This window comes from Pseudophryne corroboree, chromosome 5 (genome assembly GCF_028390025.1).
Source record: "Pseudophryne corroboree isolate aPseCor3 chromosome 5, aPseCor3.hap2, whole genome shotgun sequence".
NCBI classification, from domain to species: domain Eukaryota; kingdom Metazoa; phylum Chordata; class Amphibia; order Anura; family Myobatrachidae; genus Pseudophryne; species Pseudophryne corroboree.
The window spans coordinates 353091409-353118626 of NC_086448.1; the positions used below are offsets into that span (position 1 = coordinate 353091409).

The 27218-nt window shown below is 46.7% G+C and overlaps 1 protein-coding gene across 2 annotated transcripts in view; it reads right to left on the reverse strand.

The window, feature by feature from the left end:
• Nucleotides 1-27218, reverse strand: part of VWC2 (von Willebrand factor C domain containing 2) — a 925810-nt gene that overhangs the window by 731855 nt on the left and 166737 nt on the right. The gene's annotated exons all lie outside the window — the stretch shown is intronic.

The following is a 27218-nucleotide window of genomic DNA, read 5'->3' on the forward strand; positions in this document are numbered from 1 at the left end:
ACTGCTACAGTAAGCTACTATAGTAGTATGTATCAAGAAGAAAGAAAAAAAAAAAACCACGGGTAGGTGGTATACAATTATGGATGGACGAGCGACTGCCGACACAGAGGTAGCTACAGCCGTGGACTACCGTACTGTGTCTGCTGCTAATATAGACTGGATGATAATGAGATGAAATTAATATATATATATATATATAATATCACTAGTACTGCAGCCGGACAGGTATATATATTTATTATGTAATGACTGATGACGGACCTGCTGGACACTGTCAGCACAGCACCGCAGACTGCTACAGTAAGCTACTATAGTAGTATGTATCAAGAAGAAAGAAAAAAAAAAAACCACGGGTAGGTGGTATACAATTATGGATGGACGAGCGACTGCCGACACAGAGGTAGCTACAGCCGTGGACTACCGTACTGTGTCTGCTGCTAATATAGACTGGATGATAATGAGATGAAATTAATATATATATATATATATATATAATATCACTAGTACTGCAGCCGGACAGGTATATATATTTATTATGTAATGACGGACCTGCTGGACACTGTCAGCTCAGCACCGCAGACTGCTACAGTAAGCTACTATAGTAGTATGTATCAAGAAGAAAGAAAAAAAAAAACCACGGGTAGGTGGTATACAATTATGGATGGACGAGCGACTGCCGACACAGAGGTAGCTACAGCCGTGGACTACCGTACTGTGTCTGCTGCTAATATAGACTGGATGATAATGAGATGAAATTAATATATATATATATATATATATATATATAATATCACTAGTACTGCAGCCGGACAGGTATATATATTATTATGTAATGACTGATGACGGACCTGCTGGACACTGTCAGCTCAGCACCGCAGACTGCTACAGTAAGCTACTATAGTAGTATGTATCAAGAAGAAAGAAAAAAAAAAACCACGGGTAGGTGGTATACAATTATGTATGGACGAGCGACTGCCGACACAGAGGTAGCTACAGCCGTGGACTACCGTACTGTGTCTGCTGCTAATATAGACTGGATGATAATGAGATGAAATTAATATATATATATATATAATATCACTAGTACTGCAGCCGGACAGGTATATATATTTATTATGTAATGACTGATGACGGACCTGCTGGACACTGTCAGCTCAGCACCGCAGACTGCTACAGTAAGCTACTATAGTATGTATCAAGAAGAAAGAAAAAAAAAACACGGGTAGGTGGTATACAATTATATATATATACAATTATATATATATATTAAACTGGTGGTGATTAATTAAACTGGTGGTCAGGTCACTGGTCACACTATCAGCAACTTGCAAGTAGTACTCCTAAGCAGACAATCACAATATACTGGTGGTCAGTGTGGTCACAATGGCAGTGTGGCTGGCACTCTGGCAGCAAAAGTGTGCACTGTACGTTAAAATATGTACTCCTGCTCTCAGACTCTAACTGCTCCCCACTGTCTCCCCCACAAGTCAGATATACATATACAGTCACAATACACTTCAGCAAGTAGTAGTACTCCTAAAAATGCTCCCCAAAATTACTAAATACTGTGTCTCTCTCTACTCTAGTCTCTTCTCTATAAACAGAGAGGACGCCAGCCACGTCCTCTCCCTATCAATCTCAATGCACGTGTGAAAATGGCGGCGACGCGCGGCTCATTATATATAATCCGAGTCTCGCGATAGAATACGAGCCTCGCGAGAATCCGACAGCGGGATGATGACGTTCGGGCGCGCTCGGGTTAACCGAGCAAGGCGGGAGGATCCGAGTCGCTCGGACCCGTGAGAAAAAAGCTGAAGTTCGGGCGGGTTCGGATTCCGAGGAACCGAACCCGCTCATCTCTACTTTCTCTATCTATTACCAATCTGTGTTAAAAAATATATGAATGCAGTTAGGTTCTGTTATATTTTGTCAGGCCTTTTATGTTGAGCACTAATAGACAATGCTTTGAACATTACCTGTCTATTTATATTTAATTGAATGATGTCACTTCCTGTACATCACGATTGGCTACCTGCACCATAAATATCTCACTCCAGTACACTCCAGTTCATCTTGATAAAGGTCTTTACGACCAAAACGCGTTGATTGAATATACTTCTGGGAGTGTGAGTAGCTATCTTCTTTTTACTTGGATTAATTCCTGATCTGTTTTGATGTTTTGATTTTTATATTGCATATTGGACTCCCTCTGGGGCTAATAAATTTTTATTTTGTATTTTTTGTATTTTTGTACACTCCACGGCGGAGTTGATGGAAAGTGGGTTCAAGGTAAAAATCCTGCGCACTCTAATGCAGCCTTTAGTGGTGCCTTACCCTGATGTGTCACCACACACACCTGAAGAACATAAACAAGGCAAAACAATGGGATGGGAACCAACTGGTGGCGCAAAAAGAAAAACAAAGTGCATCAAACCAATGGATACAGATTACCTAGACACAGCTGAGACTATGCAATGTCCTTATAGGTCAAAAGTCCAGAGTCCAAAGGCTTCTCAAATTTGCTTCTCGTGAATTGTCTAAAACCAAATGGTAACATGTAAAAAAACACAAATGGTACACACTAGTTCAGAGAAAAATCCCAGATGTGAAATAGGGAATATGAATGTTTCTTCCCGGGTTCCTTGTACTGGGATGTCTATGGGAAGAGGTGTTCTAGCCGTACAGGTTCACCTCGGTGTGAAAGGTGTTATGGGCTCCTCACATGTGTGCTTACTTCAATATGATTCCAAACAAGCTCATAAAGGTTTCTTTGGATTCTTAACATATAGGCTTTATATGCTCCAATAGTGCTCCAATAGTGATTAATATCATATAATCTTTAAAATTGGCCGCTCACATTCAGGCTTACTTTAAAAGATGCCGTTCTTCCATGTAGCGGTTTCTTTATTGGTAAGTCGTCTTATCGTCCTCAAATGTCTCCTCACTTTGTATTGTGCTCGATAAAAAGCATACAAACGAGGGGACGTGTGAGGATACGTAATAAATTTATTATAAAAAAAAGGTAAAAAGTGTTTCCAAAGATAAAACAGAGATAGGATCCCCACAACAAAAACCAGTAATGAGGATCTTAATGCAGCCTAGTCCGACAGTAAGAAAAAGATATTACCCCGGGAAATCTCACCGCTTTCTGGCTGGAATAACTGGTTGCTGTGGTGATCCAACTTGTCACATGCTCCCACCAACGCGTTTCTACTAAAAGTCTTTGTCTTTAATGGAAAGTAGAGATGAGCGCCGGAAATTTTTCGGGTTTTGTGTTTTGGTTTTGGGTTCGGTTCCGCGGCCGTGTTTTGGGTTCGACCGCGTTTTGGCAAAACCTCACCGAATTTTTTTTGTCGGATTCGGGTGTGTTTTGGATTCGGGTGTTTTTTTCAAAAAACCCTAAAAAAACAGCTTAAATCATAGAATTTGGGGGTCATTTTGATCCCAAAGTATTATTAACCTCAAAAACCATAATTTACACTCATTTTCAGTCTATTCTGAATACCTCACACCTCACAATATTATGTTTAGTCCTAAAATTTGCACCGAGGTCGCTGTGTGAGTAAGATAAGCGACCCTAGTGGCCGACACAAACACCGGGCCCATCTAGGAGTGGCACTGCAGTGTCACGCAGGATGTCCCTTCCAAAAAACCCTCCCCAAACAGCACATGACGCAAAGAAAAAAAGAGGCGCAATGAGGTAGCTGACTGTGTGAGTAAGATAAGCGACCCTAGTGGCCGACACAAACACCGGGCCCATCTAGGAGTGGCACTGCAGTGTCACGCAGGATGTCCCTTCCAAAAAACCCTCCCCAAACAGCACATGACGCAAAGAAAAAAAGAGGCGCAATGAGGTAGCTGACTGTGTGAGTAAGATAAGCGACCCTAGTGGCCGACACAAACACCGGGCCCATCTAGGAGTGGCACTACAGTGTCACGCAGGATGGCCCTTCCAAAAAACCCTCCCCAAACAGCACATGACGCAAAGAAAAAAAGAGGCGCAATGAGGTAGCTGACTGTGTGAGTAAGATAAGCGACCCTAGTGGCCGACACAAACACCGGGCCCATCTAGGAGTGGCACTGCAGTGTCACGCAGGATGGCCCTTCCAAAAAACCCTCCCCAAACAGCACATGACGCAAAGAAAAAAAGAGGCGCAATGAGGTAGCTGACTGTGTGAGTAAGATAAGCGACCCTAGTGGCCGACACAAACACCGGGCCCATCTAGGAGTGGCACTGCAGTGTCACGCAGGATGGCCCTTCCAAAAAACCCTCCCCAAACAGCACATGACGCAAAGAAAAATAAAAGAAAAAAGAGGTGCAAGATGGAATTGTCCTTGGGCCCTCCCACCCACCCTTATGTTGTATAAACAGGACATGCACACTTTAACCAACCCATCATTTCAGTGACAGGGTCTGCCACACGACTGTGACTGATATGACGGGTTGGTTTGGACCCCCCCCAAAAAAGAAGCAATTAATCTCTCCTTGCACAAACTGGCTCTACAGAGGCAAGATGTCCACCTCATCATCATCCTCCGATATATCACCGTGTACATCCCCCTCCTCACAGATTATCAATTCGTCCCCACTGGAATCCACCATCTCAGCTCCCTGTGTACTTTGTGGAGGCAATTGCTGCTGGTCAATGTCTCCGCGGAGGAATTGATTATAATTCATTTTAATGAACATCATCTTCTCCACATTTTCTGGATGTAACCTCGTACGCCGATTGCTGACAAGGTGAGCGGCGGCACTAAACACTCTTTCGGAGTACACACTTGTGGGAGGGCAACTTAGGTAGAATAAAGCCAGTTTGTGCAAGGGCCTCCAAATTGCCTCTTTTTCCTGCCAGTATAAGTACGGACTGTGTGACGTGCCTACTTGGATGCGGTCACTCATATAATCCTCCACCATTCTTTCAATGTTGAGAGAATCATATGCAGTGACAGTAGACGACATGTCCGTAATCGTTGTCAGGTCCTTCAGTCTGGACCAGATGTCAGCATCAGCAGTCGCTCCAGACTGCCCTGCATCACCGCCAGCGGGTGGGCTCGGAATTCTGAGCCTTTTCCTCGCACCCCCAGTTGCGGGAGAATGTGAAGGAGGAGATGTTGACAGGTCGCGTTCCGCTTGACTTGACAATTTTCTCACCAGCAGGTCTTTCAACCCCAGCAGACTTGTGTCTGCCGGAAAGAGAGATCCAAGGTAGGTTTTAAATCTAGGATCGAGCACGGTGGCCAAAATGTAGTGCTCTGATTTCAACAGATTGACCACCCGTGAATCCTTGTTAAGCGAATTAAGGGCTCCATCCACAAGTCCCACATGCCTAGCGGAATCGCTCCGTGTTAGCTCCTCCTTCAATGTCTCCAGCTTCTTCTGCAAAAGCCTGATGAGGGGAATGACCTGACTCAGGCTGGCAGTGTCTGAACTGACTTCACGTGTGGCAAGTTCAAAGGGCATCAGAACCTTGCACAACGTTGAAATCATTCTCCACTGTACTTGAGACAGGTGCATTCCACCTCCTATATCGTGCTCAATTGTATAGGCTTGAATGGCCTTTTGCTGCTCCTCCAACCTCTGAAGCATATAGAGGGTTGAATTCCACCTCGTTACCACTTCTTGCTTCAGATGATGGCAGGGCAGGTTCAGTAGTTTTTGGTGGTGCTCCAGTCTTCTGTACGTGGTGCCTGTACGCCGAAAGTGTCCCGCAATTCTTCTGGCCACCGTCAGCATCTCTTGCTCGCCCCTGTCGTTTTTTAAAAAATTCTGCACCACCAAATTCAAGGTATGTGCAAAACATGGGACGTGCTGGAATTTGCCCATATTTAATGCACACACAATATTGCTGGCGTTGTCCGATGCCACAAATCCACAGGAGAGTCCAATTGGGGTAAGCCATTCTGCGATGATCTTCCTCAGTTGCCGTAAGAGGTTTTTAGCTGTGTGCGTATTCTGGAAAGCGGTGATACAAAGCGTAGCCTGCCTAGGAAAGAGTTGGCGTTTGCGAGATGCTGCTACTGGTGCCGCCGCTGCTGTTCTTGCGGCGGGAGTCCATACATCTACCCAGTGGGCTGTCACAGTCATATAGTCCTGACCCTGCCCTGCTCCACTTGTCCACATGTCCGTGGTTAAGTGGACATTGGGTACAACTGCATTTTTTAGGACACTGGTGAGTCTTTTTCTGACGTCCGTGTACATTCTCGGTATCGCCTGCCTACAGAAGTGGAACCTAGATGGTATTTGGTAACGGGGGCACACTGCCTCAATAAATTGTCTAGTTCCCTGTGAACTAACGGCGGATACCGGACGCACGTCTAACACCAACATAGTTGTCAAGGCCTCAGTTATCCGCTTTGCAGCAGGATGACTGCTGTGATATTTCATCTTCCTCGCAAAGGACTGTTGGACAGTCAATTGCTTACTGGAAGTAGTACAAGTGGGCTTACGACTTCCCCTCTGGGATGACCATCGACTCCCAGCAGCAACAACAGCAGCGCCAGCAGCAGTAGGCGTTACACGCAAGGATGCATCGGAGGAATCCCAGGCAGGAGAGGACTCGTCAGAATTGCCAGTGACATGGCCTGCAGGACTATTGGCATTCCTGGGGAAGGAGGAAATTGACACTGAGGGAGTTGGTGGGGTGGTTTGCGTGAGCTTGGTTACAAGAGGAAGGGATTTACTGGTCAGTGGACTGCTTCCGCTGTCGCCCAAAGTTTTTGAACTTGTCACTGACTTATTATGAATGCGCTGCAGGTGACGTATAAGGGAGGATGTTCCGAGGTGGTTAACGTCCTTACCCCTACTTATTACAGCTTGACAAAGGGAACACACGGCTTGACAAATGTTGTCCGCATTTCTGGTGAAATACTTCCACACCGAAGAGCTGATTTTTTTGGTATTTTCACCAGGCATGTCAACGGCCATATTCCTCCCACGGACAACAGGTGTCTCCCCGGGTGCCTGACTTAAACAAACCACCTCACCATCAGAATCCTCCTGGTCAATTTCCTCCCCAGCGCCAGCAACACCCATATCCTCCTCATCCTGGTGTACTTCAACACTGACATCTTCAATCTGACTATCAGGAACTGGACTGCGGGTGCTCCTTCCAGCACTTGCAGGGGGCGTGCAAATGGTGGAAGGCGCATGCTCTTCACGTCCAGTGTTGGGAAGGTCAGGCATCGCAACCGACACAATTGGACTCTCCTTGTGGATTTGGGATTTCGAAGAACGCACAGTTCTTTGCGGTGCTTTTGCCAGCTTGAGTCTTTTTAGTTTTCTAGCGAGAGGCTGAGTGCTTCCATCCTCATGTGAAGCTGAACCACTAGCCATGAACATAGGCCAGGGCCTCAGCCTTTCCTTGCCACTCCGTGTGGTAAATGGCATATTGGCAAGTTTACGCTTCTCCTCCGACAATTTTATTTTAGGTTTTGGAGTCCTTTTTTTACTGATATTTGGTGTTTTGGATTTGACATGCTCTGTACTATGACATTGGGCATCGGCCTTGGCAGACGACGTTGCTGGCATTTCATCGTCTCGGCCATGACTAGTGGCAGCAGCTTCAGCACGAGGTGGAAGTGGATCTTGATCTTTCCCTAATTTTGGAACCTCAACATTTTTGTTCTCCATATTTTAATAGGCACAACTAAAAGGCACCTCAGGTAAACAATGGAGATGGATGGATACTAGTATACAATTATGGATGGACTGCCGAGTGCCGACACAGAGGTAGCTACAGCCGTGGACTATTGTACTGTACTGTGTCTGCTGCTAATATAGACTGGATGATAATGAGATGTAGTATGTATGTATAAAGAAGAAAGAAAAAAAAAAAACCACGGGTAGGTGGTATACAATTATGGATGGACTGCCGAGTGCCGACACAGAGGTAGCTACAGCCGTGGACTACCGTACTGTGTCTGCTGCTAATATAGACTGGTTGATAATGAGATGTAGTATGTATAAAGAAGAAAGAAAAAAAAAACCACGGGTAGGTGGTATACAATTATGGACGGACTGCCGAGTGCCGACACAGAGGTAGCTACAGCCGTGGACTACCGTACTGTGTCTGCTGCTAATATAGACTGGTTGATAATGAGATGTAGTATGTATAAAGAAGAAAGAAAAAAAAAACCACGGGTAGGTGGTATACAATTATGGACGGACTGCCGAGTGCCGACACAGAGGTAGCTACAGCCGTGGACTACCGTACTGTACTGTGTCTGCTGCTAATATAGACTGGATGATAATGAGATGTAGTATGTATAAAGAAGAAAGAAAAAAAAACCACGGGTAGGTGGTATACAATTATGGACGGACTGCCGAGTGCCGACACAGAGGTAGCTACAGCCGTGGACTACCGTACTGTACTGTGTCTGCTGCTAATATAGACTGGTTGATAAAGAGATGTAGTATGTATGTATAAAGAAGAAAGAAAAAAAACCACGGGTAGGTGGTATACAATTATGGATGGACTGCCGAGTGCCGACACAGAGGTAGCTACAGCCGTGGACTACTGTACTGTGTCTGCTGCTAATATAGACTGGTTGATAAAGAGATGTAGTATGTATGTATAAAGAAGAAAGAAAAAAAAACCACGGGTAGGTGGTATACAATTATGGACGGACTGCCGAGTGCCGACACAGAGGTAGCTACAGCCGTGGACTACCGTACTGTACTGTGTCTGCTGCTAATATAGACTGGTTGATAAAGAGATGTAGTATGTATGTATAAAGAAGAAAGAAAAAAAAAACCACGGGTAGGTGGTATACAATTATGGATGGACTGCCGAGTGCCGACACAGAGGTAGCTACAGCCGTGGACTACTGTACTGTGTCTGCTGCTAATATAGACTGGTTGATAAAGAGATGTAGTATGTATGTATAAAGAAGAAAGAAAAAAAAACCACGGGTAGGTGGTATACAATTATGGACGGACTGCCGAGTGCCGACACAGAGGTAGCTACAGCCGTGGACTACCGTACTGTACTGTGTCTGCTGCTAATATAGACTGGTTGATAAAGAGATGTAGTATGTATGTATAAAGAAGAAAGAAAAAAAAACCACGGGTAGGTGGTATACAATTATGGATGGACTGCCGAGTGCCGACACAGAGGTAGCTACAGCCGTGGACTACTGTACTGTGTCTGCTGCTAATATAGACTGGTTGATAAAGAGATGTAGTATGTATGTATAAAGAAGAAAGAAAAAAAAACCACGGGTAGGTGGTATACAATTATGGATGGACTGCCGAGTGCCGACACAGAGGTAGCTACAGCCGTGGACTACTGTACTGTGTCTGCTGCTAATATAGACTGGTTGATAAAGAGATGTAGTATGTATGTATAAAGAAGAAAGAAAAAAAAAACACGGGTAGGTGGTATACAATTATGGATGGACTGCCGAGTGCCGACACAGAGGTAGCTACAGCCGTGAACTACCGTACTGTGTCTGCTGCGACTGGATGATAAATAATGATATAAAAAATATATATATATCACTACTGCAGCCGGACAGGTATATATTATATAATGACGGACCTGCTGGACACTGTCTGTCAGCAGAATGAGTTTTTTATAGAATAAAAAAAAAAACACCACACAAGTCACACGACGAGTGTTTAACTTTTTCAGGCAATCACAATATAGTATACTACTAACAATACTGGTGGTCAGTGTGGTCAGGTCACTGGTCAGTCACACTGGCAGTGGCACTCCTGCAGCAAAAGTGTGCACTGTTTAATTTTAATAATATGTACTCCTGGCTCCTGCTATAACCTATAACTGGCACTGCTCCCCAGTCTCCCCCACAATTATAAGCTGTGTGAGCACAGTCAGATATATACATAGATGATGCAGCACACTGGGCTGAGCAGTGCACACAGATATGGTATGTGACTGAGTCACTGTGTATCGTTTTTTTCAGGCAGAGAACGGATTATATTAAATAAAACTGCACTGTCTGGTGGTCACTGTGGTCAGTCACTACTAAACTCTGCACTCTCTACAGTACTCCTAAGCTCCGGTAAATCAAGTGTCTCTGTCTCAAATCAATCTCACTCTCTCTCTTCTAATCTAAATGGAGAGGACGCCAGCCACGTCCTCTCCCTATCAATCTCAATGCACGTGTGAAAATGGCGGCGACGCGCGGCTCCTTATATAGAATCCGAGTCTCGCGAGAATCCGACAGCGTCATGATGACGTTCGGGCGCGCTCGGGTTAACCGAGCAAGGCGGGAAGATCCGAGTCGCTCGGACCCGTGAAAAAAAACATGAAGTTCGGGCGGGTTCGGATTCCGAGGAACCGAACCCGCTCATCTCTAATGGAAAGTGTTGTATAGCCGAATAAAATCTTGTTTTTAAGAAAAATTGTGATGCGGATTTGAAGTTTGCGACATACAGTATAAAGATACCTTGATGGGAACATTACCTCACTTATATATGTGAGTCAGGGTACACTATATATGGAGATTACTACACCTCTGTAAAGATACCTTGAATTACTTACCACCTGCGTTGTTTCCTTTTACACCGGGAAGAAGGGCTTACCAAAAGATACCTCTATAGGATTCACCTTATATCACTTAGTGTGAGTTGGGGTACGCTACACATAGAGATTACTATACCTCTGTAAAGACATCTTGAAATATTTACCACGTGTGTTGTTTCCTAATACACTGGGGAGAAGGGCCCATCAAAAGATACCTTTATAGGATTCACCTTATATCATCAAGTGTAAATTGGGGTACGCTATTTATGTGGAACCATCTACTTTAAGGATTTCTTGGTGTGTCTGATATATCACCCCTTCTTGTGAGGCTTAGCCTAAACAAAACGTTGGACGTCTTACATACTACACATTGGTCCTTTTGTGTTGTTTTTTTTTCATACCATACTGAGGTCATATTAGATCCATCTAACGATTTATGTCTATGGAAAAGGAAGAGCAACTAAAGATACCTTTATAGGATTTATCCTACACCATCAAGTGTGAGTCTGGGTACGCTGTATATGAGAAATTGTATGCCTCAAAGATATCTTGATGTGTCCCGTACACCATTCTCTTTTGTGAGTTTCGGGGTACGCTCCACATTTAAATAAGCATTCATCTGCATTCTGTACTGTTCACCTTGAGGGTTTTTTCTTCGAATGTGTCAGGATACCACATAAAAGACACCTTGATATGTTTATATCCATCTATGAATGAGTGAGTGAGGGTACGCTAGATCTGGATCTATACGTATTTTGACACCTTGAGACTGTAACAAATTTTGTGTGAAACACTACACATTGGTTTTTGTGTCCTTTATTTTCATATTTCATATTGGGACACACAAATTGAACATCACTCATTTGAGGAATCCGAGAAAGGAGCATTCGACCCTACGTTTTCAAAACAGGGACGTATATGTTTTTTTTTTTCCTCCTTGTTATATGCTCTTGCGCTGAATGTACTAAGGAGGTTTATATTCTTTGTTTCGATTGTATATGTTAAATGTGGTGACATTTATTTCTAAACATTTAAGTACTACAGCAGCATTGCGCCATTTGGGTATACTATCCTTCCATTTCTTGATATCTTGTTAGTTCCCTGCATGCTCCCATTCCTTTTGAGTGCGCAATGTTTGTGTAGAGACTTGAGACATCAAGAGTCACCAACAGGGTGTCATCAGTAATATTACGTACTGTTTCAAGTTTCCGCAAGAAATCGGAGGTGTCTTCAATGAAGCTGGCTGTTTGCTTAACCAATGGCTGTAGGTAAAAATCAACTACTTGAGATAGAGGTTGACAGAGGGACCCCCTTGCTGATATAATTATATATATATATATTAATCCTGAGGTGCTGTCTTCATCATCCAGTGCAAAAACCATGCCGGCGGCATGGAACTTTGGGGGTCATTCCGAGTTGTTTGCTCGCTAGCTGCTTTTAGCAGCATTGCATACGCTAGGCCGCCGCCCTCTGGGAGTGTATCTTAGCATAGCAGAATTGCGAACGAAAGATTAGCAGAATTGCGAATAGAAAATTCTTAGCAGTTTCTGAGTAGCTCGAGACTTACTCCTACACTGCGATCAGATCAAGCCATTTCATTCCTGGTTTGACGTCACAAACACGCCCTGCATTCGCCCAGCCACTCCCCCGTTTCTCCAGACACTCCCGCTTTTTTCCCTGACACGCCTGCATTTTTTAGCCAACGCCGGGAAAATGCTGAGTTGCCGCCCAGAAACGCCCCTTTCCTGTCAATCATTTACCGAACACCAGTGCGACTGAAAAGCGCCGCAGAAGCATGCGCTCTGCGTACCTTGTGCATGTGCAGTAAGCGACTAATCGCAGTATAGCGAAAATCGGCAACGAGCGAACAACTCGGAATGACCCCCTTTGTACCCTTTCCAGAAGGAGAAGGGCCCAGTTACTCCTCATTTCCTCAGAGCCGAAAGGCCTCCTGAGGGAAAAAAATGGGTCTTTATGTCCCACCTTGCCGGAGCTCAGAGGGAGCCTTGAATCTATGACCATATGGGGCAATGATCTTCAGGCTTCGCTCTTCCTCATGGCTCAGGGTTTCCCCTTTCCCCCCAGGGTTGGCTGAAGCATTCCTCTCAGAAACAAAATCTTTAGCTCTCCCAAAAAAGAGAGAGCCTGAGCAACAAGGGGAGATATTGGCTCAAACGGGCCACACCAAAATCCCCACAAAAACGTGACACAACACACAAATAGTATATGTCACATACATACCTCCCAACATGACCGTCTCCAGGAGGGACAGAATGCTCTGCTCCTGGACTTCCCTCTTCATTTATGATTGAAATCACCTGTGCTGAAACACCTTTCTTATCCATTAACCTGTTCAACACAGGTGCAGGCAATCATACATTAAGAGAAAAGTCTAGAAGCAGAGCATGTTGTCCCTCCTGGAGAAAGTTATGTTGGGAGGTATGCACATATGCTCAGCATATCATGTGATTAACATACTATTTTATTTTGTTCTGTTGTTGAGAACATAATTAGTATTTTTTACTTATGTAACTAAGGGGATAATATATGAAGTAGTGAAAAGAGAGCCAGTGGAGTTGCCAATGGCAACCAATCAGGTGCACCCTATAATTTTATAGAATGCACTTGATAAATGTTACTTCAGAGCTGATTGGTTGCCATGGGCAACTACTCCACTGTGTCACTTCTCTACTCTTTTCACTGCTTCATACATCTCCCCCTATGTCTCTGCCCTGCTGTCCTTCACCACTGAGGGGCTGATTTATCATTCACTCTTCTTGGTGGTGATAGTCTTAGTAACAATAGTGGTAGTCACCTTCTGTTTCTCAGCAACAGCAGGCAAAGCAGGAGCAGCTTCATCTTCATGTTATGTGGAGTTTTAGTATATGTAACTCTACATACCATAAGCTAACTCAATAACCATGAACACAGTTGATGTTTACTTTTCATTACAACCCATTTTTTCTGATGCAAGTAAATTTCAAACAATAAATGTCTCATTATTTATGTAATTAGCATATTGTTTAGCATTGTGGCCCTCATTCCGAGTTGATCGCTCGCTAGCTACTTTTTGCAGCCATGCAACGCACAGAGTCGGATTAAGGGGGGGGGGGCGGGGATACGTACCCCCGGGCCCCCCTTTCCAAAAGAGCCCCCTGCCACCCCACAGATCGGATCTCTCTTCCGATCCAATCTGTGGTGCTGTAGAGATATGCCCTGTGTTCCAGGGCACATCAGAGCGGCAGGGTGCAGGGGATCTGCATCCCCTGCAGAGTACAGCGGTGACCTGTCAGTAAGCGGCGGGTGTCCGGTGCAGGGACCAGGTGTTTCTCTGCACCAGACTGGAAGTGGCGACGGGCAGCGGCGCTTCAAACTTGGCGCCATTTTGGCTGCCAATCTGAAGCGCTGGCGGCGGGAGTTCAAACCCGGCGCCGTCCGCGAACCAATCACGGATCGCGGGGTGCCGGCCATTCAGAAGATGGCGCGGCGAGCCAATCGGTGCTCGCCGCGTCATAGGCCCCGTCCCCGGCAACTGAAGTCAGACGCCGGGCGGGAGCCGAAGAAGATGACCGCGCGGAAGAGTGCAGAAGACACTGGGCGGGAGCCGAAGAGGGAGGTCGCGCTGAAGAGCAGTGAAGAGCCGGACGGAGGGAGAAGACGCCGTGCTCCTGATGGAAGATGACCCGGACCAGGTGAGGCTGATCTCACCCCGCCCCCATCCTTTCCTCCCTTTACCTTCAGGGATCGGGCACTAGGCCCGTAGGTACAGTCAGGCCCTCCCGGCCTGTGGGTATGTAGTCGGGCCCTCTCGGCCCGTGGCCATTTATAGTCAGGCCCTCCCGGCCCAAGGGCGCATGGTGGGCATTAGGCCCCGTTAATAGGTGTGCCCCCCACCCCTCCACCCCTCTCTTCAATAGGGGCCCCACTGTCTAAAGTACCCCAGGCCCCCCATGGTCTTAATCCGGCTCTGCAAACGCATAGTCTCCGCCCACGGGGGAGTGTATTTAAGCTTTGCAAGTGTGCGATCGCATGAGCATCCAAGCGGGATGAAAAAGTTTTTTGCAGTTTCTGAGTAGTTCTGACCTTACTCAGCCGCTGCGATCACTTCAGCTTGTCCGGTCCCGGAATTGACATCAGACACCCGCCCTGCAAACGCCTGGACACGCCTGCATTTTCCCTACCACTCCCAGAAAACGGTCACTTGACACCCACGAACGCCCTCTTCCTGCCAATCTCCTTGCGATCCGCTGTGGGAATGGATTTGTCGCTAAAAGCATTGCACAGTCAGCAACAATGCTGTTTGTACCCGTACAGCGTGCATGCGCATTGCGGTGCATACGCATGCGCATTGCGGTGCATACGCATGCGCAGTAGTAACCTGATCGCTGCGCTGCGAAAAACGGCAGCGAGTGATCAACTCGGAATGAGGGCCTGTACTAATAATATTTAATTATTGATGTCCATCCCATTGAATGTTAGACTCTTATTTTTAATTAACACACTGTGATCCAGTTTGTCAGCAGCCAATTAATTAAAAACAAATCTTTATGGGTTTTGGGAGCAAACCTGAGCACCCGAAGGGAACATCATACAAATATAGAGAATACACAGACTCCTAGCTTGAAATTGAATCCAAGCACTGTGAAACAACTAATCATTGCTCCACCTTTCTGCCACAATAATGACTTGCATGAACATTGTCATGCTCAGATATTTTGGCAAGGTAGCTTTGTAAAGAAAATTGCAAGAAAGCTTTTCTGCCTTTTTAAAAACATATAGGTATTTTTTTCCTTTACAAATTATAGCCACCTACTGTACATCTATGGAATGAACAGAAATAAATTCTTTACGTTTGACATTGCCCGGGTATTTTATGCTGGCTTCTGTGCTGTTGTTGAAATTAAATTTCTATCTTTTTGCCTGTCGAGATATTCAACTTCATAAATTTAATATTGAAGTTTATGTGAGCATTGCATGCTTGCAAATTGTCAGCAAGGACACAGCATCGTGAGACAGATATGTCAGATTATGCTGCCGTATCCTTTTAGTTTAAAATACCATATCAGCAATATACTGACATTGCATTTTAACCTTTATTCTGTGGGCCTATACTCTCTTTTTGCTAAGTTGCATTGATCAGTAATAGTGGGGGTGATTCAGAGTTGATTGCAGCAACAAATTTGTTAGCAGTTGGGCAAAACCTGGGGCCTAATTCAGATCTGTTCACTCGCTAGCGTTTTTCGCTGCGCAGCAATCAGGTAATTACTGCGCATGCGTATGCACTGCAATGCACAGGCGCGCCGTACTTTTACAAAACGGATCGTTGTTGTGCACTGGTTCTAGCAAAGAAACCATTTGCACAGCCATTCGCAAGGAGATTGACAGGAAGAGGGCGTTTGAGGTCAACTGACCGTTTTCTGAGAGTGGTTGGAAAAACGCAGGCGTGTCAAAGCGTTTGCAGGGCGGGTGTCTGACGTCAATTCCGGGCTCAAATAGGCTGAAGTGATCGCAGCGGCTGAGTAAGGTCAGAGCTACCTCAGAAACTGCACAAACTATTTTTGTACAGGGCGGCTACACACGCGTTCGCACACTTGTAAAGCTTAAACACACTCCCCTATAGGCGGCATCTATCTGTTTGCAGCGCTGCAAAAGAATAGCTAGCGAGCGAACAGATCTGAATTAGGCCCCATGTGCACTGCAGGTGGTGCAGACAGGGCCGTAACTACGTGTGTGCCAAGTGGGCTTGGCACACAGCGCAGTTGCCCTGAGGGCGCACGGCCAGCGGCATGTAATGAGTCAAATTGACTCATTACATGCCGCCTCTGCTGTGTGCGCCGTGCGCCGCGCTGGAGGGAGAAGAGACCAGCGCCGGGCAGCGGACAAGGAGGAGGAGGGAGGGGGAGCAGGGAGCCGCAGTAGCGCTATTTCATTGGTAGTAAGCGCCGCTGCAGCATGCCCCTCTCCTTCTGTATTGGCTGCCCGGCGCTGCTATGGATGCTGGGATGCGGTTCCTTCATCCCAGCATCCACAGCAGCGCCAGGCAGCCAATACGGAAGAAGAGGGGGATGTTGCAGCGGCACTTACTACCAATGAAATAGCGCTGCTGCGGCTCCCTGCTCCCCCTCCCTCCTCCTCCTCCTCACCTCACTGCCTGCACCGAGAGGGAGATGCCAGCACGAGGAGCCTGTCAGCGGGGATAAGGTAAGTATATCCCTCTCTCTCTTTCTCTCTCTCTCTCTCTCTCAGGGGGACACCGTCTGCCACAATGTGTAAAAAGGGGTCCTGGCTGCCGCAATGTGTAAAAAGGGGTCCTGGCTGCCGCAATGTGTAAAAAGGGGTCCTGGCTGCCGCAATGTGTAAAAAGTAGTGATGAGCGCCTGAAATTTTTCGGGTTTTGTGTTTTGGTTTTGGGTTCGGTTCCGCGGCCGTGTTTTGGGTTCGACCGTGTTTTGGCAAAACCTCACCGAATTTTTTTTGTCGGATTCGGGTGTGTTTTGGATTCGGGTGTTTTTTTTCAAAAAACCCTAAAAAACAGCTTAAATCATAGAATTTGGGGGTCATTTTGATCCCAAAGTATTATTAACCTCAAAAACCATAATTTCCACTCATTTTCAGTCTATTCTGAATACCTCACACCTCACAATATTATTTTTAGTCCTAAAATTTGCACCGAGGTCGCTGTGTGAGTAAGATAAGCGACCCTAGTGGCCGACACAAACACCGGGCCCATCTAGGAGTGGCACTGCAGTGTCACGCAGGATGTCCCTTCCAAAAAACCCTCCAGAAACAGCACATGACGCAAAGAAAAAAAGAGGCGCAATGAGGTAGCTGTGTGAGTAAGATTAGCGACCCTAGTGGCCGACACAAACACCGGGCCCATCTAGGAGTGGCACTGCAGTGTCACGCAGGATGTCCCTTCCAAAAAACCCTCCCCAAACAGCACATGACGCAAAGAAAAAAAGAGGCGCAATGAGGTAGCTGACTGTGTGAGTAAGATAAGCGACCCTAGTGGCCGACACAAACACCGGGCCCATCTAGGAGTGGCACTGCAGTGTCACGCAGGATGTCCCTTCCAAAAAACCCTCCCCAAACAGCACATGACGCAAAGAAAAAAAGAGGCGCAATGAGGTAGCTGTGTGAGTAAGATTAGCGACCCTAGTGGCCGACACAAACACCGGGCCCATCTAGGAGTGGCACTGCAGTGTCACGCAGGATGTCCCTTCCAAAAAACCCTCCCCAAACAGCACATGACGCAAAGAAAAAAAGAGGCGCAATGAGGTAGCTGACTGTGTGAGTAAGATAAGCGACCCTAGTGGCCGACACAAACACCGGGCCCATCTAGGAGTGGCACTGCAGTGTCACGCAGGATGGCCCTTCCAAAAAACCCTCCCCAAACAGCACATGACGCAAAGAAAAAAAGAGGCGCAATGAGGTAGCTGACTGTGTGAGTAAGATAAGCGACCCTAGTGGCCGACACAAACACCGGGCCCATCTAGGAGTGGCACTGCAGTGTCACGCAGGATGGCCCTTCCAAAAAACCCTCCCCAAACAGCACATGACGCAAAGAAAAAAAGAGGCGCAATGAGGTAGCTGACTGTGTGAGTAAGATAAGCGACCCTAGTGGCCGACACAAACACCGGGCCCATCTAGGAGTGGCACTGCAGTGTCACGCAGGATGTCCCTTCCAAAAAACCCTCCCCAAACAGCACATGACGCAAAGAAAAAAAGAGGCGCAATGAGGTAGCTGTGTGAGTAAGATTAGCGACCCTAGTGGCCGACACAAACACCGGGCCCATCTAGGAGTGGCACTGCAGTGTCACGCAGGATGTCCCTTCCAAAAAACCCTCCCCAAACAGCACATGACGCAAAGAAAAAAAGAGGCGCAATGAGGTAGCTGACTGTGTGAGTAAGATAAGCGACCCTAGTGGCCGACACAAACACCGGGCCCATCTAGGAGTGGCACTGCAGTGTCACGTAGGATGGCCCTTCCAAAAAACCCTCCCCAAACAGCACATGACGCAAAGAAAAAGAAAAGAAAAAAGAGGTGCAAGATGGAATTGTCCTTGGGCCCTCCCACCCACCCTTATGTTGTATAAACAAAACAGGACATGCACACTTTAACCAACCCATCATTTCAGTGACAGGGTCTGCCAAACGACTGTGACTGATATGACGGGTTGGTTTGGACCCCCCCAAAAAAAGAAGCAATTAATCTCTCCTTGCACAAACTGGCTCTACAGAGGCAAGATGTCCACCTCATCATCATCCTCCGATATATCACCGTGTACATCCCCCTCCTCACAGATTATCAATTCGTCTCCACTGGAATCCACCATCTCAGCTCCCTGTGTACTTTGTGGAGGCAATTGCTGCTGGTCAATGTCTCCGCGGAGGAATTGATTATAATTCATTTTAATGAACATCATCTTCTCCACATTTTCTGGATGTAACCTCGTACGCCGATTGCTGACAAGGTGAGCGGCGGCACTAAACACTCTTTCGGAGTACACACTTGTGGGAGGGCAACTTAGGTAGAATAAAGCCAGTTTGTGCAAGGGCCTCCAAATTGCCTCTTTTTCCTGCCAGTATAAGTACGGACTGTGTGACGTGCCTACTTGGATGCGGTCACTCATATAATCCTCCACCATTCTTTCAATGGGGAGAGAATCATATGCAGTGACAGTAGACGACATGTCCGTAATCGTTGTCAGGTCCTTCAGTCCGGACCAGATGTCAGCATCAGCAGTCGCTCCAGACTGCCCTGCATCACCGCCAGCGGGTGGGCTCGGAATTCTGAGCCTTTTCCTCGCACCCCCAGTTGCGGGAGAATGTGAAGGAGGAGATGTTGACAGGTCGCGTTCCGCTTGACTTGACAATTTTCTCACCAGCAGGTCTTTCAACCCCAGCAGACTTGTGTCTGCCGGAAAGAGAGATCCAAGGTAGGCTTTAAATCTAGGATCGAGCATGGTGGCCAAAATGTAGTGCTCTGATTTCAACAGATTGACCACCCGTGAATCCTTGTTAAGCGAATTAAGGGCTCCATCCACAAGTCCCACATGCCTAGCGGAATCGCTCCGTGTTAGCTCCTCCTTCAATGTCTCCAGCTTCTTCTGCAAAAGCCTGATGAGGGGAATGACCTGACTCAGGCTGGCAGTGTCTGAACTGACTTCACGTGTGGCAAGTTCAAAGGGCATCAGAACCTTGCACAACGTTGAAATCATTCTCCACTGCGCTTGAGACAGGTGCATTCCACCTCCTATATCGTGCTCAATTGTATAGGCTTGAATGGCCTTTTGCTGCTCCTCCAACCTCTGAAGCATATAGAGGGTTGAATTCCACCTCGTTACCACTTCTTGCTTCAGATGATGGCAGGGCAGGTTCAGTAGTTTTTGGTGGTGCTCCAGTCTTCTGTACGTGGTGCCTGTACGCCGAAAGTGTCCCGCAATTCTTCTGGCCACCGACAGCATCTCTTGCACGCCCCTGTCGTTTTTTAAATAATTCTGCACCACCAAATTCAAGGTATGTGCAAAACATGGGACGTGCTTGAATTTGCCCATATTTAATGCACACACAATATTGCTGGCGTTGTCCGATGCCACAAATCCACAGGAGAGTCCAATTGGGGTAAGCCATTCCGCGATGATCTTCCTCAGTTGCCGTAAGAGGTTTTCAGCTGTGTGCGTATTCTGGAAACCGGTGATACAAAGCGTAGCCTGCCTAGGAAAGAGTTGGCGTTTGCGAGATGCTGCTACTGGTGCCGCCGCTGCTGTTCTTGCGGCGGGAGTCCATACATCTACCCAGTGGGCTGTCACAGTCATATAGTCCTGACCCTGCCCTGCTCCACTTGTCCACATGTCCGTGGTTAAGTGGACATTGGGTACAGCTGCATTTTTTAGGACACTGGTGACTCTTTTTCTGAGGTCTGTGTACATTTTCGGTATCGCCTGCCTAGAGAAATGGAACCTAGATGGTATTTGGTACCGGGGACACAGTACCTCCAACAAGTCTCTAGTTGGCTCTGCAGTAATGATGGATACCGGAACCACGTTTCTCACCACCCAGGATGCCAAGGCCTCAGTTATCCGCTTTGCAGTAGGATGACTGCTGTGATATTTCATCTTCCTCGCAAAGGACTGTTGGACAGTCAATTGCTTGGTGGAAGTAGTAAAAGTGGTCTTACGACTTCCCCTCTGGGATGACCATCGACTCCCAGCAGCAACAACAGCAGCGCCAGCAGCAGTAGGCGTTACACGCAAGGATGCATCGGAGGAATCCCAGGCAGGAGAGGACTCGTCAGAATTGCCAGTGACATGGCCTGCAGGACTATTGGCATTCCTGGGGAAGGAGGAAATTGACACTGAGGGAGTTGGTGGGGTGGTTTGCGTGAGCTTGGTTACAAGAGGAAGGGATTTACTGGTCAGTGGACTGCTTCCGCTGTCACCCAAAGTTTTTGAACTTGTCACTGACTTATTATGAATGCGCTGCAGGTGACGTATAAGGGAGGATGTTCCGAGGTGGTTAACGTCCTTACCCCTACTTATTACAGCTTGACAAAGGGAACACACGGCTTGACACCTGTTGTCCGCATTTCTGTTGAAATAGTTCCACACCGAAGAGCTGATTTTTTTGGTATTTTCACCAGGCATGTCAACGGCCATATTCCTCCCACGGACAACAGGTGTCTCCCCGGGTGCCTGACTTAAACAAACCACCTCACCATCAGAATCCTCCTGGTCAATTTCCTCCCCAGCGCCAGCAACACCCATATCCTCCTCATCCTGGTGTACTTCAACACTGACATCTTCAATCTGACTATCAGGAACTGGACTGCGGGTGCTCCTTCCAGCACTTGCAGGGGGCGTGCAAATGGTGGAAGGCGCATGCTCTTCACGTCCAGTGTTGGGAAGGTCAGGCATCGCAACCGACACAATTGGACTCTCCTTGTGGATTTGGGATTTCGAAGAACGCACAGTTCTTTGCGGTGCTACTGCTTTTGCCAGCTTGAGTCTTTTCATTTTTCTAGCGAGAGGCTGAGTGCCTCCATCCTCATGTGAAGCTGAACCACTAGCCATGAACATAGGCCAGGGCCTCAGCCGTTCCTTGCCACTCCGTGTGGTAAATGGCATATTGGCAAGTTTACGCTTCTCCTCCGACAATTTTATTTTAGGTTTTGGAGTCCTTTTTTTACTGATATTTGGTGTTTTGGATTTGACATGCTCTGTACTATGACATTGGGCATCGGCCTTGGCAGACGACGTTGCTGGCATTTCATCGTCTCGGCCATGACTAGTGGCAGCAGCTTCAGCACGAGGTGGAAGTGGATCTTGATCTTTCCCTAATTTTGGAACCTCAACATTTTTGTTCTCCATATTTTGCGCACAACTAAAAGCCACCACAGGTATACAATGTAGATGGATGGATAGTATACTATTATTACTTATACTTATGGACGACGAGTGATGACACAGAGGTAGGTACAGCCGTGGCCTACCGTACTGCTGCTTAGTGCTTCTCCATATTTTAATAGGCACAACTAAAAGGCACCTCAGGTAAACAATGGAGATGGATGGATACTAGTATACAATTATGGACGGACTGCCGAGTGCCGACACAGAGGTAGCTACAGCCGTGGACTACCGTACTGTGTCTGCTGCTAATATAGACTGGTTGATAAAGAGATGTAGTATGTATGTATAAAGAAGAAAGAAAAAAAAAACACGGGTAGGTGGTATACAATTATGGACGGACTGCCGAGTGCCGACACAGAGGTAGCTACAGCCGTGGACTACCGTACTGTACTGTGTCTGCTGCTAATATAGACTGGTTGATAAAGAGATGTAGTATGTATGTATAAAGAAGAAAGAAAAAAAAACCACGGGTAGGTGGTATACAATTATGGATGGACTGCCGAGTGCCGACACAGAGGTAGCTACAGCCGTGGACTACTGTACTGTGTCTGCTGCTAATATAGACTGGTTGATAAAGAGATGTAGTATGTATGTATAAAGAAGAAAGAAAAAAAAACCACGGGTAGGTGGTATACAATTATGGACGGACTGCCGAGTGCCGACACAGAGGTAGCTACAGCCGTGGACTACCGTACTGTACTGTGTCTGCTGCTAATATAGACTGGATGATAATGAGATGTAGTATGTATAAAGAAGAAAGAAAAAAAAACCACGGGTAGGTGGTATACAATTATGGATGGACTGCCGAGTGCCGACACAGAGGTAGCTACAGCCGTGGACTACCGTACTGTACTGTGTCTGCTGCTAATATAGACTGGATGATAATGAGATGTAGTATGTATAAAGAAGAAAGAAAAAAAAACCACGGGTAGGTGGTATACAATTATGGATGGACTGCCGAGTGCCGACACAGAGGTAGCTACAGCCGTGGACTACCGTACTGTACTGTGTCTGCTGCTAATATAGACTGGTTGATAATGAGATGTAGTATGTATGTATAAAGAAGAAAGAAAAAAAAACCACGGGTAGGTGGTATACAATTATGGACGGACTGCCGAATGCCGACACAGAGGTAGCTACAGCCGTGGACTACCGTACTGTACTGTGTCTGCTGCTAATATAGACTGGTTGATAATGAAATGTAGTATGTATGTATAAAGAAGAAAGAAAAAAAAACCACGGGTAGGTGGTATACAATTATGGACGGACTGCCGAGTGCCGACACAGAGGTAGCTACAGCCGTGGACTACCGTACTGTACTGTGTCTGCTGCTAATATAGACTGGATGATAATGAGATGTAGTATGTATAAAGAAGAAAGAAAAAAAAACCACGGGTAGGTGGTATACAATTATGGATGGACTGCCGAGTGCCGACACAGAGGTAGCTACAGCCGTGAACTACCGTACTGTGTCTGCTGCGACTGGATGATAAATAATGATATAAAAAATATATATATATCACTACTGCAGCCGGACAGGTATATATTATATAATGACGGACCTGCTGGACACTGTCTGTCAGCAGAATGAGTTTTTTATAGAATAAAAAAAAAAAACACCACACAAGTCACACGACGAGTGTTTAACTTTTTCAGGCAATCACAATATAGTATACTACTAACTATACTGGTGGTCAGTGTGGTCAGGTCACTGGTCAGTCACACTGGCAGTGGCACTCCTGCAGCAAAAGTGTGCACTGTTTAATTTTAATAATATGTACTCCTGGCTCCTGCTATAACCTATAACTGGCACTGCTCCCCAGTCTCCCCCACAATTATAAGCTGTGTGAGCACAGTCAGATATATACATAGATGATGCAGCACACTGGGCTGAGCAGTGCACACAGATATGGTATGTGACTGAGTCACTGTGTATCGTTTTTTTCAGGCAGAGAACGGATTATATTAAATAAAACTGCACTGTCTGGTGGTCACTGTGGTCAGTCACTAGTAAACTCTGCACTCTCTACAGTACTCCTAAGCTCCAGTAAATCAAGTGTCTCTGTCTCAAATCAATCTCACTCTCTCTCTTCTAATCTAAATGGAGAGGACGCCAGCCACGTCCTCTCCCTATCAATCTCAATGCACGTGTGAAAATGGCGGCGACGCGCGGCTCCTTATATAGAATCCGAGTCTCGCAATAGAATCCGAGCCTCGCGAGAATCCGACAGCGTCATGATGACGTTCGGGCGCGCTCGGGTTAACCGAGCAAGGCGGGAAGATCCGAGTCACTCGGACCCGTGAGAAAAAACATGAAGTTCGGGCGGGTTCAGATTCAGAGGAACCGAACCCGCTCATCTCTAGTAAAAAGGGGTCCTGGCTGCCACAATGGGGGACTGGCTGCCGCAATGTGTAAAAAGGGGGCATGGCTGCCGCAATGTGTAAAAAGGGGGCCTGGCTGCCGCAATGTGTAAAAAGGGGTCCTGGCTGCCGCAATGTGTGAAAAGGAGGACCGGCTGCCGCAATGTGTAAAAAGGGGTCCCGGCTGCCGCAATGTGTAAAAAGGGGTCCTGGCTACCGCAATGTGTAAAAAGGGGTCCTGGCTGCCGCAATGTGTAAAAAGGGGTCCTGGCTGCCGCAATGTGTAAAAAGGGGTCCTGGCTACCGCAATGTGTAAAAAGGGGGACTGGCTGCCGCAATGTGTAAAAAGGGGGACTGGCTGCCGCAATGTGTAAAAAGGGGGAATGGCTGCCGCAATGTGTAAAAAGGGGGACTGGCTGCCGCAATGTGTAAAAAGGGGGACTGGCTGCCGCAATGTGTAAAGAGGGGGCCTGGCTGCCGCAATGTGTAAAAAGGGGAACTGGCTGCCGCAATGTGTGAAAAGGGGGCCTGGCTGCCGCAATGTGTAAAAAGGGGGACTGGCTGCCGCAATGTGTAAAAAGGGGGACTGTCTGCTGTAATGTGTAAAAAGGGGGACGCTGTCTGCTGTAATGTATAAAAGGGGCTCTACCTGGTGTAGTGGCGCTACTGTGCAGCGTAATTTGAATAATGTAGACTACTGTGTACCGTAGTATGATTTGCTATTATTTTGTGACCACGCCCCTTCCCCGTGAAGCCATGCCCCTATAATTTTTTGGCGTGCCTACGGCGCGCACAGTCCCTATCTTACATGGGGGGGGGGCGCCACTGTCGTTTCTTGCACACAGCGCTAAAAGGCCTAGTTACGGCACTGGGTGCAGATATACCAAATACCCAAATCTAACTCTTTGCACATGTTATATCTGCCCCCCCCTGCAGTGTACATTGGGGGGTCATTCTGACCTGATCACACGCTAGATTTTTTTCGCTGCACTACGATCATGTCAGAACTGCGCATGCATATGCACCGCAATGCGCAGGTGCGTTGTACGGGTGCAAAGCAAATCGCTGCTGTGTGATGGATTTAACGAAGAATCCATTCGCACAGCCGATCGCAAGGAGATTGACAGGAAGAGGGCGTTTGTGGGTGGCAACTGACCATTTTCAGGGAGTGGTTGGAAAAGCGCAGGCGTGTCCAAGCATTTGCAGGGTGGGTATCTGACGTCAATTCTGGGAACTGACAGGCTGAAGTGATCGCAGCGGCTGAGTAAGTTCTGGGCAACGCAGAAACTGCACAAAAATTTTTTGGAGTGCTTGGCTGCACATCCAATCGCACACTTGTAAAGCAAAAACACACTGCCCTATAGGCGGCGACTATCTGATCGCAGTACTGCAAAACACAGCTACAGTAGCGAGTGATTGGGTCTGAATTAGGCACATGGTTTTGCCCAACTGCTAAGAAATTTGCTGCTGCGATCAACTCTGAATTACCCCCAGTGTCAGCATCCATCGTCAGGGTCTACTCATATCCCAGAGCCAGACCAAGGCATAGGCAAACTAGGGCACAAGCAGCTTCTGCTGATTAAAATGATATGCAGCATGCCTATATTCTGTGTGGTACTGCAGCTGTATATGCATATGAAATGCAGGAGAGGATCCAACACTTCACTATTCTATTTGCGGGCATTTCCGACAGGTTTTTGCCCATTTTCGACAATGCCGATCCGACTTCTTTTAAAGTCGAATTGGCATTGTCGAAAACAGGACAAAAACCTATCGGAAACGCCCGCAAATTCAACAAAAAAAGTGGATCCGCGGCTAATCCGCCGATCCACGTGTTTTCCAACAAGTCGGAAAAAACTACACTGGAATTGAATAGGTTAAATCCAGATTCGACCTAAAAAAGTCGAAAAGTGCCATTTTTCCTAATTGTCAGAAATTCCGACACAAACAGAATAGACCCCATAGTCAGTGTGTAATAATGTCAGCAGAAAATAGTGGCGTCCCGCTAGTGGAGCTTACCAGTAAGCTTCTTCACTCTCTATCAGCTCCTCAAGGCTTGTCTCCCACTTCCTCTTCACACTGGTGCTGTCTTCCCAGTGTGAACTGGTCTAGTAATTAAAACCCCCCAATGCTGTCTACCTGTCAATCATCCCTTGCTTTTAGCACTATCGAAATTCAATTGCTACATGCGTGCAGTGTGGCTCAGATACATGAGCAATACAAAAACACTGACCGACTTGCGTACTTCGAGGATGATTCAGACCTGATTGCTGGGCTGCTAACTTTACTGTCCTGTGTTCAGATAATCGCCGCCCCCAGGGGGAGTGTAAATTTACAGTGCAAATGTGCGATCCCATATGTACGCTGAGCTGCAAAAATCCACTGTGTGCAATCTCTGCGCAGCCGAGGACTTACTCCTACAGTGCGATCAGAACAGGCTGATCGGGGACGGAGCTAACGTCAGACACCCTCCCTGAAAACGCTTTGGCACGCCTGTGTTTTTCCGGACACTCCAAGTAAATGGTCAGTTACTTACCACCCACAAATGGCCAGTCAATCACCTTGTGAAAGCACGTAGGATCGGAATTTTCTCACCATCTTGTTGCTGACCGGCGATGCCCGTTGTTGTTGTCCGAATTGCGGTGCATATGCATGTGCAGTTATGACCTGATCGCTCTCTGTGCGAAAACGCACAGCAGCGATCAGGTCTGTATCACCCCCTTCAACCGCTTTGCAACCACATCTAAATGATGCCCATTGTGCCACAGTCTCTTTGACGTTAAGGTTATCTAGGAAGTGAAGTTCAGTACAAACTGGTTGCTTTAGATTCATAATGCTGAGTCATACTAAAAATAAATTGACAATAAAGTAGATCATTTTTCCATTACGTCTTTAGTGTATTATCATTTGTGTTAGTGTATTTAAACTTAATAACTTAACAAAACATGCATACATTTCCCAC